We start from the raw sequence: 15,802 nt of genomic DNA on the forward strand, positions 1-15,802 counted from the left end.
TGCTCCGGAGGCCTGTGGGGCCTCCCCTGATGCCGGGTCCCCCGAAAGGGACCCTCCCCCCTTTTTGCTCCCAAGCCCCGAGGGGCTCCACCTTTGACCCTTGTCCCGAGCCTGCGAGGCTCCAACGTGTTACCCTCGGTTGCCCAGCACTTCGTGGGCAGCTGCAACGTGTAGGCTTGTGTTAACTGCCTACAGCCCGTTCTGACACTGAGACTTTGGGCATCCTGGCCCCGGAAAGGCCAGTTGGCCTGGTGAACGTTCTTGTCTAATGTACCTGTGATTCCTGAAGAGTTATTCTGTGTTGCACCTCTACAAGTGCTCCTGTTATGTTATGTGCTTGTCCTTCCTTCCCTTCTAAGTATCCTAGGTCTCATGTATATGACTTCTGGTTCGAGTGAGTTCTACTGCTAGTTCTATTGTGTTCCAGGTTGTCATGTGTTCTAAATGCTAGCTCCTGGTTGTGATGTGTTCTGGTACTAGTTCTAGGAAGCTCCCAGTTGTTATGTGTCTTAAATGCCATTTCCATCATGTGCATATTCCTGGCAGTGGTCCCCTGGAACTGTCCTGTATATATTCCCGTGTAAACCCTGCCCGTGCCCCTGGCACCTTGTAAATTGTGTATTTACCCTTAAGTGTGTCCTAATACAAAGACTATTTTCATATATACTTGGTGTGGAGTTCCTTTTGTGGGAGGCCTGGGATGTTGCTGTTGGTGGGTGCGTGCGCAAATGCTTCACACATGTCCTCCGAGATAGGCCTGGCTGCCCGCGCCGCGTTACCTAGAGGGCGAGCAGGGGTCGACTTTATATAGGAGTGGCGGTCTCTGACTGGCTGTGGCGCAAGCCTTGGCCGGCCGGGGGTCCCATTTCTTACACTGTGCTTGCTTCCCTGCACCCTCGCTGTGCTTGCTTCCCTGCCCCCTCGCTGTACTTGCTTCCCTGCCCCCTCGCTGTGCTTGCTTCCCTGCCCCCTCGCTGTGCTTGCTTCCCTGCCCCCACGCTGTGCTTGCTTCCCTGCCCCCTGGCTGTGCTTGCTCCCCTGCCCCCTGGTTCCCCTGCCCCCTCACTGTGCTTGCTTCCCTGCCCCCTTGCTGTGCTTGCTCTCCTGGGTGTGTGTGTGTGTGGCTCTGGGTGTGTGTGTGGCTCTGGGGGTGTGTGTGTGGCTCTGGGTGTGTGTGTGTGGCTCTGGGTGTGTGTGTGTGTGGCTCTGGGTGTGTGTGTGTGGCTCTGGGTGTGTGTGTGTGGCTCTGGGTGTGTGTGTGTGGCTCTGGGTGTGTGTGTGTGGCTCTGGGTGTGTGTGTGTGGCTCTGGGTGTGTGTGTGTGTGTGTGTGTGGCTCTGGGTGTGTGTGGCTCTGGGTGTGTGTGTGGCTCTGGGTGTGTGTGTGGCTCTGGGTGTGTGTGTGGCTCTGGGTGTGTGTGTGTGGCTCTGGGTGTGTGTGTGTGTGGCTCTGGGTGTGTGTGTGTGGCTCTGGGTGTGTGTGTGTGGCTCTGGGTGTGTGTGTGTGGCTCTGGGTGTGTGTGGGGCTCTGGGTGTGTGTGGGGCTCTGGGTGTGTGTGTGTGGGGCTCTGGGTGTGTGTGGGTGGGGCTCTGGGTGTGTGTGGGTGGGGCTCTGGGTGTGTGTGGGTGGGGCTCTGGGTGTGTGTGGGTGGGGCTCTGGGTGCGTGGGTGTGGGGCTCTGGGTGCGTGTGGGGCTCTGGGTGCGTGTGGGGCTCTGGGTGTGTGTGGGGCTCTGGGTGTGTGTGGGGCTCTGGGTGTGGGTGGGGCTCTGTGTGTGGGTGGGGCTCTGGGTGCATGTGTGTGGGGCTCTGGGTGTGTGTGGGGCTCTGGGTGTGTGTGGGGCTCTGGGTGCATGTGTGTGGGGCTCTGGGTGCATGTGTGTGGGGCTCTGGGTGCATGTGTGTGGGGCTCTGTGTGTGGGGCTCTGTGTGTGTGGGGCTCTGTGCATTTGCGAGCTATTAAGCTATTGGCATTGTAAATGACAATGCAATTTATTTAACGATTAAGCTATTGGCAATGTAAATGACAATGCCATTTATTTATGATTAAAAAACAAAGAAAAAAAATGTCATGAGCAATGCCATAGCTCTACCTTTAATAATGCTGAGACCATTGCATTGTAAATGCTTGTTTTTCATGGAGGCACCCGGCTTGCGAACTGCTAGGCTCTGCTGGTAAGTTTCAAGTAGCTCATATGTGACCCAGGGGTGCTTTCGGCACTGGAAAAAAACTGTGGGTCCATCTATGTTTTCTTTTTTGGGCAATAAAATACATTCTAATCAGATGGAAGGATGGTTGCCCCTAGAGAAAAAGGAGAATATGCTAGCTTTGTTAACGTGCATGTTGGCGAGGGCCAAAGTGAAAGCGAGGGAGGTCCAGGTGCCGTTGGGTCATATAAAGTTTGTTTGCAGGGTGGTCAGGACGGGCAGAATGTTTTGCAGAGGGTTAGGGCGAGCGCTCTTTGGCTTCTCACTACCTCATCATCATATTGGGTTGTAAGCAGGGTTTAAGGTGGACCTTCGAATGTGGTGTGTTTTCCTGCTGTCTTTCAATGGAATTCCATTGGCGTTACAGGGTGACTTGAGCTGGGACATACAGATATTCTCTGATGCAGCAGGTGGTCTGGGTTTCGGTCTGTATTGGCAGGGCAGATGGTGGGCCGAGTCATGGCCAGAGCAGTGGACAAAGGAGGGCAGGAGCATTGCCTTCCTGGAATTGTTTCCTCTAGAGGTAGCAGTGACTTTGTGGGGAGAGGAGTTGTCACACTGGAGGGTGCTCTTCAGAGTGTATATGTCTGTGAAACAGGTGGTGAATAGACTGTAAGCCAGGGGCGCACAGATTCTGAAGTTGCTGTGAGTTTTTGTGCAAGATGGTTTGTGTGATGATATTTCTTTCAGGGCGCAGCATGTGCCAGGTGTGGACAATGACATTGCAGATGCTTTGTCTCGCTCACAGTGGGGGAGATTCCATGGGTTGGCCAAAGATGCCGACAGAGACCCGAAGTCCATGCCAGAGAAGTTGTGGTCGGTAGGCAACACAGAATGGTAAAACTGGTGGTTGGGTCTCTCACGGAGTCGACACTGAGAACAGACAGTCGCGCATGGTTGGAGTTCTTAGCATCAGGAGTGCAGCGCAGGGAGGAGGGTTGGTTGCGGGCCAAGGATGTGATTCAGTTTACGTTGGGCTTGTCCCAGGTTACCATTACACGAAAATTGGCAGAAGTCACATTTAGGGGGAGATTGTTGTTGAGCAATGCAGGTTGGGCGTGAGAATGGATGAGTGTGGGGCAGACCTGGAGGCCGATAACATGAATTTGGTTATGTGGCAGATGTCGCAGGTATGCAGCGCTATGGCAGAGTATTGCTTGTTTCAGCCATTATGTTTTGGATGTTTTTAGTGCATTCTCGGTGTCTCAGTTGCTGAGACTCAGAGGTCAGGGGAGTAGTACTGCAGGAGGGTATTTCACGGCGGGAAGGTAGTTGGGAGATTTTGCTTAGAAGGTCCAAAGCGGACCATGGAGCGCTGGGGAGGAGCGTAGCACTGCCCAGGACAATGTCCGATTGGGTAGGGTGAGTGATGGGCTACTTGTTGTGGAGTGGACACTAGCATGGTTTTTGTATACAGGTCTGGAAAAAAGGCTATGGTATTTCAGCTGCTATCTTTGTTGCGTAAAGTGCTTAAGCATTTGGGCTTGACCTCTACTGAATATGGCACGCATTCTTTCCACATTGGTGTGGCAACAGAAGCAGGGAGTCAAGGCTGGGCAAGCAAGGATATCATGCGTTTGGGGCGATGATCATCTGACTTTTACAGGCACTACGTGCGGGAAGTGGGCGATGAGGAAAGTGATGAGGGCCAGAATGTTTTTAATCCTTGCTGCTGTTTTGTTTCTTTTCAGTTTCAGCGCTGGTGTGGCTGTTGAGGACATGGCCATTTGGGTGGTGGGCCACTCTTTCATCAAATGGGCGGAGTTTAAAGCTCATCAGAGGGGCTTTGCTGCCAATTCAGGTTTTAATAAGCGTTTGCATTACTTGGAAAGGGGGCATGTGTTGGAGGGAATTGCGACAGTGCTTGAACAGTATGATAGAGGGAGGTAGGTGCCCGGATTTATGATTATTCACTTATCTAGTAAGAGAGAAGGGCATTTTCCTAATTAGGGCCTGTTACAGGTTAAGGTGAATTGGGCTGGCTGTTTTGGCTTATGGACAGAGTTTGTCCCGAGGAGGGTATGGAGGGGCGTGAGCAAGCCCGCCACGATTAACAGGGCACGCAGAAAGGTAAACCAGGAAATGTCCAGTTTTTGCAGGGAAGTTTTATTCGGCCGGATTTGTACTTCGGATATTGAATTTGAAGCCCTGAAGTTTTTCCGGGGTGTATGAGTCCATTGTCGGGATGGATTTATATTTGTTGGAATTGAGGGAGGTTTTGTCAAGGACACTAAACATTAGGAGATGAGGTGCATGGTAAAAAGGTACCGGGCAGCGGCAGATAAAGTTAGCAAGTTCACTTGTTCAGGGTGGCGGGGACTTGTCATAAGTTTAGCTGGCGTTGCCAGTTGGGGAACCATGTGCACAGTGAGGGTAGGTAGGTAGTTCAAGGTTCAATTTAGGACGGTTGGTTGCGTAGGGGTTTATACAGGCAGTCATAGGTTGTAGGGGCAAGTATACAGTTGAAATGCACTACAGTTAAACGAGATGACTGTGGGGTGGGCTTGTTAGGGTGGAACCATTGGTTATATCAATTTGATGTATAGCTAGGTTCTAGTTTTGTAAAGCGGTTTGCCAGGTAAAGTCTGTGATGTGACCCTGTTTCAATAAAGCTGTCTTTTTAGGTCTCGCCCTGCGATTGCAGGCCAAAGGCCTGCAGTCGCAGAGCGAGACTATTGTCATCATTCCGGCTTTCAAGGACTCAAGGGGAGCCGGAGAGGACAACAGACTGTCACGCGCACGCAGCAGCAAGCACGCAGCAGCAGCCTGCCAGGATCAGGTCACGCGCTCCGATTCCGGCAGGCTCTTCACAACACACATACAGCCCCCCCCATACACACACACATACATACATACAGAACCCCCTCCCCTCCCGCATACACACACGCCCGCATGCACACACATAGCAGAGAACCCCCGGCACTTACACACACATCCCCTACCTCGTCTCGGCGTCTTCGCGCTCCCTTGCCCCGCTCCTCTGGTGTGCGCGCGCACCACTAGTTTCGATTCCCGCGTCGGCTCCTCACCACAGGTTTCTATTTAAACAGCCAATCAGGAGGCAGAACTCCTTGCAGACATGCTCCCTCTCTGGTCCGTTGTCATTTTTAACTGCGTCATGTTTACCTTTGTCTAGTCCTTCTTTTATGTCTTTGTCTCTACACCCTTCCACCAGTTAATCTTTAGAGTAGAGCTTTTCTTGTCTGTGTTGCTATTATGATGTATCGCAAAAAAAAACAAGCGTCGGCGGCCGCAGAGGCATTGCTAAGTGCAGTGGGGAGACAGCGTCCCGGATACCAGCACGTCGGAGCCCAGGTAAAGTCCGCGCTATATAAAAGACTGGCCCGTTGCTCATTCGGTTCATGTTTGTTTTTGAAAAGGAAAGCTAGAAGCTGGTTTTGCCCCTCAGTAGAGACGACGACAGGCCAGGCACCTGAGTACTGTGTGCGTTTCTCCCCTGTGCCAGATTCCAACTTGTTTGATTGTGTTAATTTGGGGACAGAGTCATAGACACTGAGTGAGATTCACAGACACTGGTGTACCGCCCACCAGGAAATGAACACTCTCTCAGCCATTCACAATTAAGTAATATTATTATCCCACTTCACTCAGCGGGCGAGCCTCGATGGATGAAACACCGTTTAATTCGAAGCTGCAGGTTATACACCGCTGGAGCTTTACCCGCTGTGCTGCCCGGTGGATGTCTGTATGTTCTGTTGATCCGTCACTGTTGTTTCGGAGGGGGTCAGTGTCTGTGGTGCAGGTAGGCGAGCAATCGATAGAGCCAGAGGGAATCACCCTGCGCCTGCATTGGGTAGACGCTGCGGCCAGGCTTTGGAACTTGGTCGGAATTGTTTGAATTAAAAATAGTGACTGCTCCTATCACACTGTTTGACGGTATCCGCTCTGTTTGAACAGACTCTGATTTATGCCTGTGTGGCAAATATTCATTGTGGTGTTTTTATGGTGAAAACCGCTTTCCCTGTCACTAGTGGCATAACGCATAATGGTGTGGGGCCCCTTAATGGAGTTCCCTGTTCTCTGGCACCTTATGTTAGTATTCGAGTTGTCTTTGCTCTACAGGTGCACTGCTCGTGTGTTCACTGCACCATAGAGGTGAAGTACTCCATCCGACCCTTCACGTGCACACTCACCAGATCCAGAGACAGTGTGCACAGTGCGCGCGCCTTAAGATGCTTCCGGCCAGTCCAGGTGTTTTAACTCAGCTGTGGAAACCGCTGTCTATCTAGAGAGTGTATGTGTGAATAGTGCAGCAGGCGCAGTGACACCGGGGCCAGGGCTCTGAGTAGATCACTACACCCCAGTTATAGCTTTTTTCCCTACCAAACAAGAGAATGTTTCCCTTGAATTAGGAACCCCCAGCCCCCTTGCTACAACCCTGTGTCCAGCCAATGAGCTGCTACTTGTTTTAATTGGATTTTAGGTTTTGTACCAAACGGAGATTATTCGAGACATAGCCCATTGCTCCTACACAGAGCTGCCAATAACAGTACCAACACGCCTATTCACCAACATACACCTAGCAGTGTAACAGGTCAGATTATATTCTATTTGTTATTAAAAAATATATTTTGAAAATGTACAAAGTGCTGCGGTGTATATTTTATGTATTTTGAAAAATGTTATGCTGGTGCCAAGCAGTTGCAAGCCAAACTTAAGCGAAGAGAAGAACGTGCAGTGTTGCAGATCCTGAGCTAACTTGTGTTTACCTTGGTCAGTGGCAGCGTATTCCCTGTCATAAAGATTACCTGTTGTTTTTTATTTATTATGTACTTAGTATTTCAGCCTGCCGCTAGTTCTACTTCCAAGGTGATGGTGTGCGTGCTTGCGTTTGTGCGTGCGTGTGTGTGCATGTGTGTGTGTACGTGCGTGTGTGTGAGTGAGTGCATGCATGTGAGTGTGTGTGTGAGTGCATGCATGTAAGTCTGTTTGCGAGTGCATGCGTGTGTATGTGTCTGTGTGTTCGTGCGTGCGTGTGTTTGTGTGTGTGCCTGTGTGTGTGAAGAATTCTCTCATGCTGTATTTTGAGAAAGCTTTTGTGTATGCTGACTATGTTTGTAAACTCTCTCTAGATTTAAATCCGTTCTTTATGACAGGCTCTCCAAGGTGTCCAAAGATTACCTTAAAGACATTGTCAATGTGTTCACCTGAGGATTACCACCAGTGCCTAATTTGTAAAATAATAAGTGCAGGGCTCTCCTCAGGAGGCCCTGCACTTATTATTTTACAAATAAGCGTTCCCCACCCATTGCTCTTACACAGAGCTGCCAATAACAGTACCAACATGCCTTCTAACCAACACACACCTAGCAGTGTAACAGTTCAGATTAAATTCTATTTATTATTTTTAAAAATCCACCTTACAAAGGTAAAAAAAAACAGCACTCCTGGCAGCGCCCCTATAGCCATTCAGGGGCTTAATTGACAGATTCATATGCACACGACAACCGAAAAATATACAATTATCTTAACCAGTAGTTTCCCACTACTTTTTTCCTCATTACACTCTACTCAATGCAACATAAATACAACCCACAATCTACTCAGTACCACATAATTACACGCCATATAATTACACGTCACATAATCACACTCTACTAAATACAACATACACTCCACATAATACCACTCAGTGCCACATAAGTACACGTCACATAATTACATCCTATTCAATGCAACAAACACACTCCACATAATACCACTGTGCCACATAAGTACAAAAAAAACTAGAAGACATTTTTTATGTTAAAATCTTTTTTTAATCAGGTTGTTCAGTTGTATATAATGTTGTCTTCGTTTTTATAAAGGTAACAAAAATGCTCATCACTTTTTATTATAACTTTTCAACATAATGCACATCAGCCACAATGCTCTACAACATAGCCAAAAGTTCTGGCTAAACACATAAGGTCCCAAAAGCGAGACCTATTGGCTATGCCAATGCTTGTTTTACACAGTGGTCAGTTATGTGCTGCTCCCCTCTCTCCCACAGGAAGTTTAGGGGACAGCCTTCCAAGAACTGCCACTTTGTTTTGGGCTACATGTGTAGACCAAGTATTATATGGGGTTAAATGCGGCTCACTGCTACCACTTTAGGTTCAGGTGACGTGCTGGCTGGTGACAGGGAGAGATTTAGGCATTTTTCCTCGCCCACCCGTCCCTTTGGCTAGTGGCTTCTTGGGGGTCTTTGTTAGAGGTGTTTTTTTTTTATTCAGGCTCTGTTGTTGAGACAGGTGCGCAGGGGTTATGTTATGTATGTTGTCACTTGGAAGAGGCGCTTAGCTGGGGCATGGAAAGTTTTGCAGTTGGGGAACCTTGTGCAAAGGAAGGGCAAGCAGGTAATTCAAGCTTCAATTTAGGACGTTTGGTTGCTTAGGGGGTTGAAGCCGGCAGTCATAGGCTGTTGTGGAAATATAAAGTTGAAATGCCATACAGTTAAATGTGATAGCTGTGGGGTGTGCATGGGGGGGGGTCGTAGGGGTGGGTACATAGGATAGTTCAATTTGATGTATATCTAATAAGGCTCTTTGCCAGACAAAGTTTGTGATGTTCACCTGTTTCAATTAAGAAGCCTTTTTTATACAACTATGTCGCCTGTTATACGTGTTGCGTCCCTCTCTCCCTACAGTGAAGCTGTTGGACTGTAGGAAGGTAAAGAGGAGGCCTGCTCTACACTTGTCATTAGGAGTTTAACATCCTTCCCACCTCTGCCCCTCAAGTACAAGTACATGTTTAACATAACTCAATCTTCTGGAAAAATTAGCTCGGGAGATTGACTTTGGCTTGTGTTTATATGGCCCACTGAGGCCCCTTAAAATTACATCTTGGTGGCAGTGGATTCATACTTCAGATTCCTGTGGGTTTGGCAGCAGAGATCTGGGTTAGTTCTTGTTTAAATGTCTTCACCTTCATGTGCTGTTTAATATGTATTATTAAGCTAAATAATGTTAACATCCATAATGTAAATCACCAATGCCGTTATTAGGGATAAAAGGTCATTTATTTGTCCAAAATCAAGAGTTTATTGTTTAATTGGTATTACGAGTACAATGGGTGAATCCTTACCTTCGTGTTTTTGTAGGACAGTTTGTACCTGCTAAAACAGCCAGAATATGCTCGTAGAAGTGGACGGAATGTGGGGAAACCTGTGGATATATGTGTGTGACCACAAATTAATTAAATTATTCTTCTCTATGTATGAGAATACTTGTAAGGATGCTGTAATTCTCGTTCCTCGCCAGAAGAACCCAGAGAGTCCGCCTCCCCCCGTTCAGATCCGAGGCCACCGAAGTCATCTGCGGTGTACCACAAGGATCTTCACTCAGCCTCACCCTCTTCAACGTCTACATGAGCCCCCTCGCAGCCATCCCACGCCAACACAACCTCAACATCATCTCCTACGCCGACGACACCCAGCTGATCCTCTCCCTCACCAACGACCCAGCCACCGCCAGAACCAACCTACACGCAGGAATGAAAGACGTAGCCGAGTGGATGATGAACAGCCGCCTGAAACTGAACTCGGACAAGACGGAAGTCCTCATCCTTGGATCATCACCCTCTGCCTGGGACGACTCCTGGTGGCACCCTGCCCTGGGCAGTGCACCCAAACCAACGGACCACGCACGCAACCTGGGCTTCATCCTGGACTCCTCCCTCTCGATGACCAGACAAGTCGACGCCGTCTCATCATCGTGTTTCAACATCTTACGCATGCCCTGAAAGATCTTCCGATGGATCCCCACCGAAACCAGGAAGACAGTCACCAAGGCACTCGTCACCAGCCGACTGGACTACGGAAACACCCTTTACACCGGAAACACAGCCAAACTGCAGAAAAGACTCCAACGCATCCAGAACGCCTCCGCACGACTCATCCTGGACATCCCCCGACACAGCCACATCTCCGGACACCTGAGAGACCTGCACTGGCTCCCCTCCAGCAAGAGAATCACGTTCCGACTCCTCACCCACGCACACAAGGCCCTCCACGACCTGGGCCCCAGGTACCTCAACAACCGCCTGACCTTCTACACTCCCACCCGCCAGCTACGATCGACCAGCCACGCCCTCGCCGCCGTTCCATGCATTCGAAGAGCCACCATGGGAGGAAGATCCTTCTCCTACCTGGCAGCCAAGACTTGGAACTCCCTCCTCATCCACCTCCGTCTTACCCAAGACCACCTCTCCTTCAGGAAGCAACTCAAGACCTGGCTGTTCGAGCAGTAGCGGACCCCTCTCCCCCAAGCGCCTTGAGACCCTCCGGGTGAGTAGCGCGCTATACAAATTTCTTGATTGATTGATTGATTGATTGATTGATTGATTGATTGATTCTGTGCCTGGGATATACCATGCCCCGAACTGTTGGCGGAAGTTCCTGGTTTTGCCTTATCGAATCTGAAGTTGCCAATTACTTTTAAAGAGGGCCCAAGTTAAAGTTTACTTAGTTGGTTATTTGTGGATTATATGGTCTGATGAAACCAATTGTTTAGTTTTCTTTCGTCTTTTTCAAATGACTGCAGTCCGTTAAATCTCTGGGTTTCTTTTATTTGGATGCTACAGATACCGCTTGACTGAATCAACAGAGAAAAGAAAGACGTACTGCATATTATCTACAATGACTTACAAAAGGGCCTGGCTGTTGTAATCACCATGTGCCAATTTAAAGTAAATAATTATATTCCTATTAATTTCACAAATGTGTGGTCACCGTTCCCAGTCCCTTCCTTGAAACCCAATGTGACCTGCAGGGAGAAGAATGTTTTAAAATCTATGTTAACCAGTTAATGCGTATGTCGTCCCTAGGTTGCGGACGAAGAAGCCATATTGAAGCTGACCTGACAGACTACAGCGGTAGTCCAGTACCACTCTGTAAGGAATCAGAATTTCGTCTTAAGGTAAGTTTCGCAATGACTTGTCTCCTGTGCTTGGAATCGACTTTTAGGCATGATGATGTTCAGTAATCGAATATGCCACCTTATTACGCATTCTTTTTCCCCGCAGGCAATTACCAAGCGGTTGTTACAACGACCATTTTGTAACAATGCATACCATTACTCCGCAAGTCATATCAACGACTTGCTCTACGGAGTGGGCGGGGGGGCGCTGGATGTTGGAATGGCATAATTTACTGTTCCAACTCCAGTATGTGCAACAGTGGGGAAGGAATTGGATTTTAAATCCAACACTTTCTGACCCCTCCGCAAGTCATTGTTCTGACTTGCAGAGTAATGGTATGCGTTATTACAGCGCGGTCGTTACAACGACCACATTGTAATTGCCTGCGGGGAAAAGGATTAATGGTAAACAATGTTTACCTCAGTAATCTCTGCCTTGCTGGGGAAACCCTGCAGTGACCGTTGAGTAGTTTGATACAACCTCTGTGAAGTATTGTACATGCTCACTCTGCTTCAGACTCATTGCTTCTCGAGTGGATGTTCATGCTCTAGTCAGGGCTTGCCATACACGAATGTGCACATAGGCACCAATGATGCAGGAGTGGAGCTCTGTGTCCTGTTTGTGTCTCCGCTACCCTCACTGTTTAAATCGTGTGTGTTGATGAACTTCTAGTGCCGTTCATTACTGCTTGCTGTTCTCAGCAGACAGGTCTGGCTTTGCATTCCCACCAGCATAAGAGTATCACTGAGCGGCAGAGAATCTTCATTGCCACTTTAATCCCACTGGCACTTAGGGGTGGCGCCACTGCTCACCTTGCATGACATTGAATTTGACGAGAGGCTCAGGGCTGTCAGAGCCATGAACCTCTGCAACGCTCTCCTGTGGCATTCATCAAGTAGGTAAAGGATGGGCTATTCTCCACCTAAAGATATATTGGCTGCCGAAATGGACTTTCACTTTAACAGTGGCCCTCTTTCCTTTCCTTCCAGACGAATCTGCCATGGATCTGTCTTTTCTGGATGAATTAGTTATGTTTACTACTATCAGTACTATCAGTATTCTAAGTACAGTTAGAATGGGATGTTTGCCTTTATCTGATCATCTTGCTATATAACTACTAACACATTAATAAAGCAATCACCCTCCTATTGACGTGTACCAGCAACTTCCAGTCCCCAGTAGATTCAGTCTTTAGAGATTTGCAACTGGCTTAGGAGTCAGTTCTATAAGTCTTAATTGAAAAGGCTGCAGCGGATGAGCTTCTTAATTGAAACGGCTATCAGTCTGCAATAATGTGGCATATTTAGTTTGAATATTGATCAAATTGTTTGGTGGGTTGTGTAAATTTGGGTAGTCAAAACTTTATTTTTTAAGAGGATACATTCATTCTGATTTCACATTTCTAAATGCCTTTGCATCGCCATACTAAGTGTAAGTATCTCATCTCTACTTTGTCTGGAGCTTGGTCTAAGTGTGGAAATATTTTGTACCTATGGTGCCTGGTCTCACCCCAAACGATAGAATCTAATGCGAGAAACATGTATTCTTTTTAGTTATTGCAGCAAAATTGCAATTGTGAAGGGGGTAGTGGTTTGCATGAACATGATTTTGTCCAATCTAGTAATGTTGGGTGGGTATTAGAAACTCTGAGCATAAACGGTGATTCTTCTTTTAGTCTGCTCAGCCACTAAAATTAAAAGTATTATAGTGTTGGGCAAAAACGAGATTTTCTGTTTTTAGGTCTTGCCTAGGCAGCAAGTGCCCTGTCTCTTGGAGACATGCTGTATTCAGATATGGACTTGAAGCTCTGCCCCTTTTCCGTCCATCTTTTCAATTGGCTAAATGGTTGCTTTGGATTCGTGAATAGGCTTAGTCGTCACTCCTTAGTACCACCTTTTCTGCTTTTGTAACCTCCCTGGAGGATGGACCCTTTTACTTGTGTTGGCACACTTTTCGCTTCCCAGCTAACACGCACAGCATTTGTTTTCTGTTCATCATCAGAGGCGTTTGGAGGGCGCCTGTTCTGTTCTACACTTCCCTCCTACCCCACCCTGCTTGTTTTTTGATAATTTTATACCTATTTTATCAGTGCTGCGCCCATTTCACGAGCCCTGTGCTGGTTTTACTTACATTGTTGTGTATGTTTTAATATTTGTGAGCATACTTTATCAACGCTGCGCTGGTTTCGCTATCATTGTTGTGTATTTCCCAGCTCCTCCATCCCACTTTCTCAGCTCTCCCTACCCCTCTCAATCAGTCAGCAGGCTCCAGCTTAGCCTGCCTCACAGCATAGCTGTGGAGCCAGGTGAGCAAGAGGGAGGATTGTGCAGCAGGCTGCCTCCGAGCAGGGGCCACTGCTGTCTATGCCTGTTCCTCGCAGCTGCTCCTGCCGTGGACTGGCTCTGGTCTCCAGAGTGAACTACTGGTATGAGCTCTTTCTATCAGGTGGCACCTGTTTCACGAGTGCCACTGTTTTTTCTTTCATTCTCGTGTATTTTTCCCCCCTTGCTCCTCCACCCCACATTCGCTGCTCCCCCTCCCCCTTCCCCTTCGTTCCAATCAGTCACAGGACTTCAGCTTGCACCTGTATCACAGCGGAGCCAGGTGGACAGACATGGAGGGCTGTGCTACCAATTTACAAAGCCCTCACCATAAGGCTGAAGAGCTGGCGGCAACACATCTCCTATCCTATGGATCTCTAACATTATCCTGTGGACTTTCAAATACCACGCTCAGTCTTCCTGAAATGGATCAAAACATTTTTGTTTGAAAAGCATCCAACTTAACTTTTTTCTGAAGCATTGTTAGATTGGTATGGTTTTTACATTCTTCAGCACTCTGTCCACTTTTGGCAAGGTCTGCTCGGAAAAAAAAAATAATAATAATAAAAATAATTCCACGCTGATGTTAATGTAGAATTGGGTAACACGGCTTAGGCTTTTTTCTTAGAAAGACCATTTAAGTGTTGCATGAATCAATTAAACTTAAATGGACCTCAAGTAGATGGTTAATCTAAAGGGTAAAAGTCTATGTTACAGTCAGTGATGCACCACAGGCTAGAAGAAAAAAACGAAACCGAAGGTATTGTGAAAAGGAAAGAGAAGTATTTTTTATCGAATATTTCCTTACCAGCCATTTTATGTCGAGCCAGGGTAGCGCATGCTCTGCGAGGCATGCTGTACTCGGGTGTGGACTTGGAGCTCCGCCCATCTTTTCAATTGGCTCCTGTTACTGTCTTTTCTAAATGGTTACTTCTGATTCATTAATAGGCTGGGTCGTCCCTCCTTAGTAACTCCTTGTCTGCATTTGTAACCTTCCATAAGGACTGGACCTTTTAATTGTGTGGTTACTCAGTATGTTTAGTTAGTCTGTGAGAACTATTTTCTTTCATTATTTTGTCCTACTCCAGACACAACATGCTTTCCTGCAACTGTTGCGCACCTTTCTTTATTTATATTTCCAGCGCGGTCCATTTTTAATAGAGTGGCCACGCGCCTTTCTTTATTTATTGTTCCACGTGGTCCCGCTTTGAATAGAGCAGCCACAGTAATTTATTTATGAAATGCTTTCTTTTTTTATAAAGCGCCCCGTGCGGCGCTTTCACTTTAATATCAGCCAGGCACCTTTCTTTACATGTGCCGCAGCTAAAGAAATGGGTGTGGCTGACATGAAAGTGAAAGCTCGGCATGGGGCGATTTTTACTGAAAAAAATATTTGTCAACTTGACAAACGAATGATTTTTTGTTTGTAAAAGCGTCCCATGCCGCGTTTTCACTTGAATGTCTGCCATGGAAAATATCTTCATCCGCGACTCGTCTAAGGAAAGGGGCGTGGCCGACATTAAAGTGAAAGCGCTGCATGGACACTTTGACAAACAAGCATTTGCAATGCAATATGTCTTGCATTTAGGAGAGTTTTGTAAATACAAGACTTATTGAATTTCAAATACTTGTTGCTTCCTGTCTCTAGGGTGCTCCTGTCATCTGGTCTGTGGTTATTCATTTCCCCATTTCCCCTATGCTGAGCTGCCTACCAGATGGTCACACCAGACCTGCATCAAGAGCTTAATCGAGCAATATATGTGCGGGGGTGAGAGGCGCTATATTTATGATTTGGGCTCTTTCACTGACTAAACTGATCAATCAATTTTATATTTATCTGAGGATTTGTACTTGCACGTTTTTCTCAGGTGGTGGGGGCGTGCAGTCAAAGCTCAGGACAGATTTGGGTTCAGCCTCCTGCTCTCCTACCATGCCACACGTTCACTCCTTCATTGCAAATGACAGTTATGTTGTCGCAAGTGTCCCTTTATAAGTGCCCCACCTCTTAAATTGACCACCCCTTCTTCCTAGATTGCCGTTGCGCCTTCTTGAACATAGTTGCCACAATATTGTCAGAAGACAATTTGCTTAGATTCCCTCATTCACACAAAAGAGTTGGAGTTCTTTAGTCACTGACTTTCCCTCTGAGGGAGACAGGAACCTTGTGTGTCAAATGTTTCCAGAGAGGGATCCGGGCACGTCAGTTACTAGGCTTCAGTCGTGCCAGTTTGAGCCTTCTGTCAAGGTTAACAGCAGATAACGCACCCAGCAAGACATACCATTACCGTGCCACTAACCTGTAATCTCTAACCAGCGGGGACCACAGCTTGAAGCTTATCTTCCCTATACCACTGACC

The 15,802-nt window shown here is 47.5% G+C and overlaps 1 protein-coding gene across 4 annotated transcripts in view; it reads left to right on the top strand.

Annotated features, from left to right (window-relative positions):
- The window catches only part of C3_1H11orf24 (chromosome 3_1 C11orf24 homolog), a 257,203-nt gene that overhangs the window by 39,806 nt on the left and 201,595 nt on the right, over positions 1-15,802 (top strand). For all 4 annotated transcript variants that reach the window (XM_078682856.1, XM_078682853.1, XM_078682855.1 and 1 more), the window contains exon 2: positions 11,032-11,123. The gene's annotated coding sequence lies outside the window, so the exon portion shown is untranslated. The remainder of the gene's footprint in view (positions 1-11,031; positions 11,124-15,802) is intronic.

The sequence above is a fragment of the Lissotriton helveticus genome, chromosome 3_1 (assembly GCF_964261635.1).
Source record: "Lissotriton helveticus chromosome 3_1, aLisHel1.1, whole genome shotgun sequence".
NCBI classification, from domain to species: Eukaryota; Metazoa; Chordata; class Amphibia; order Caudata; family Salamandridae; genus Lissotriton; species Lissotriton helveticus.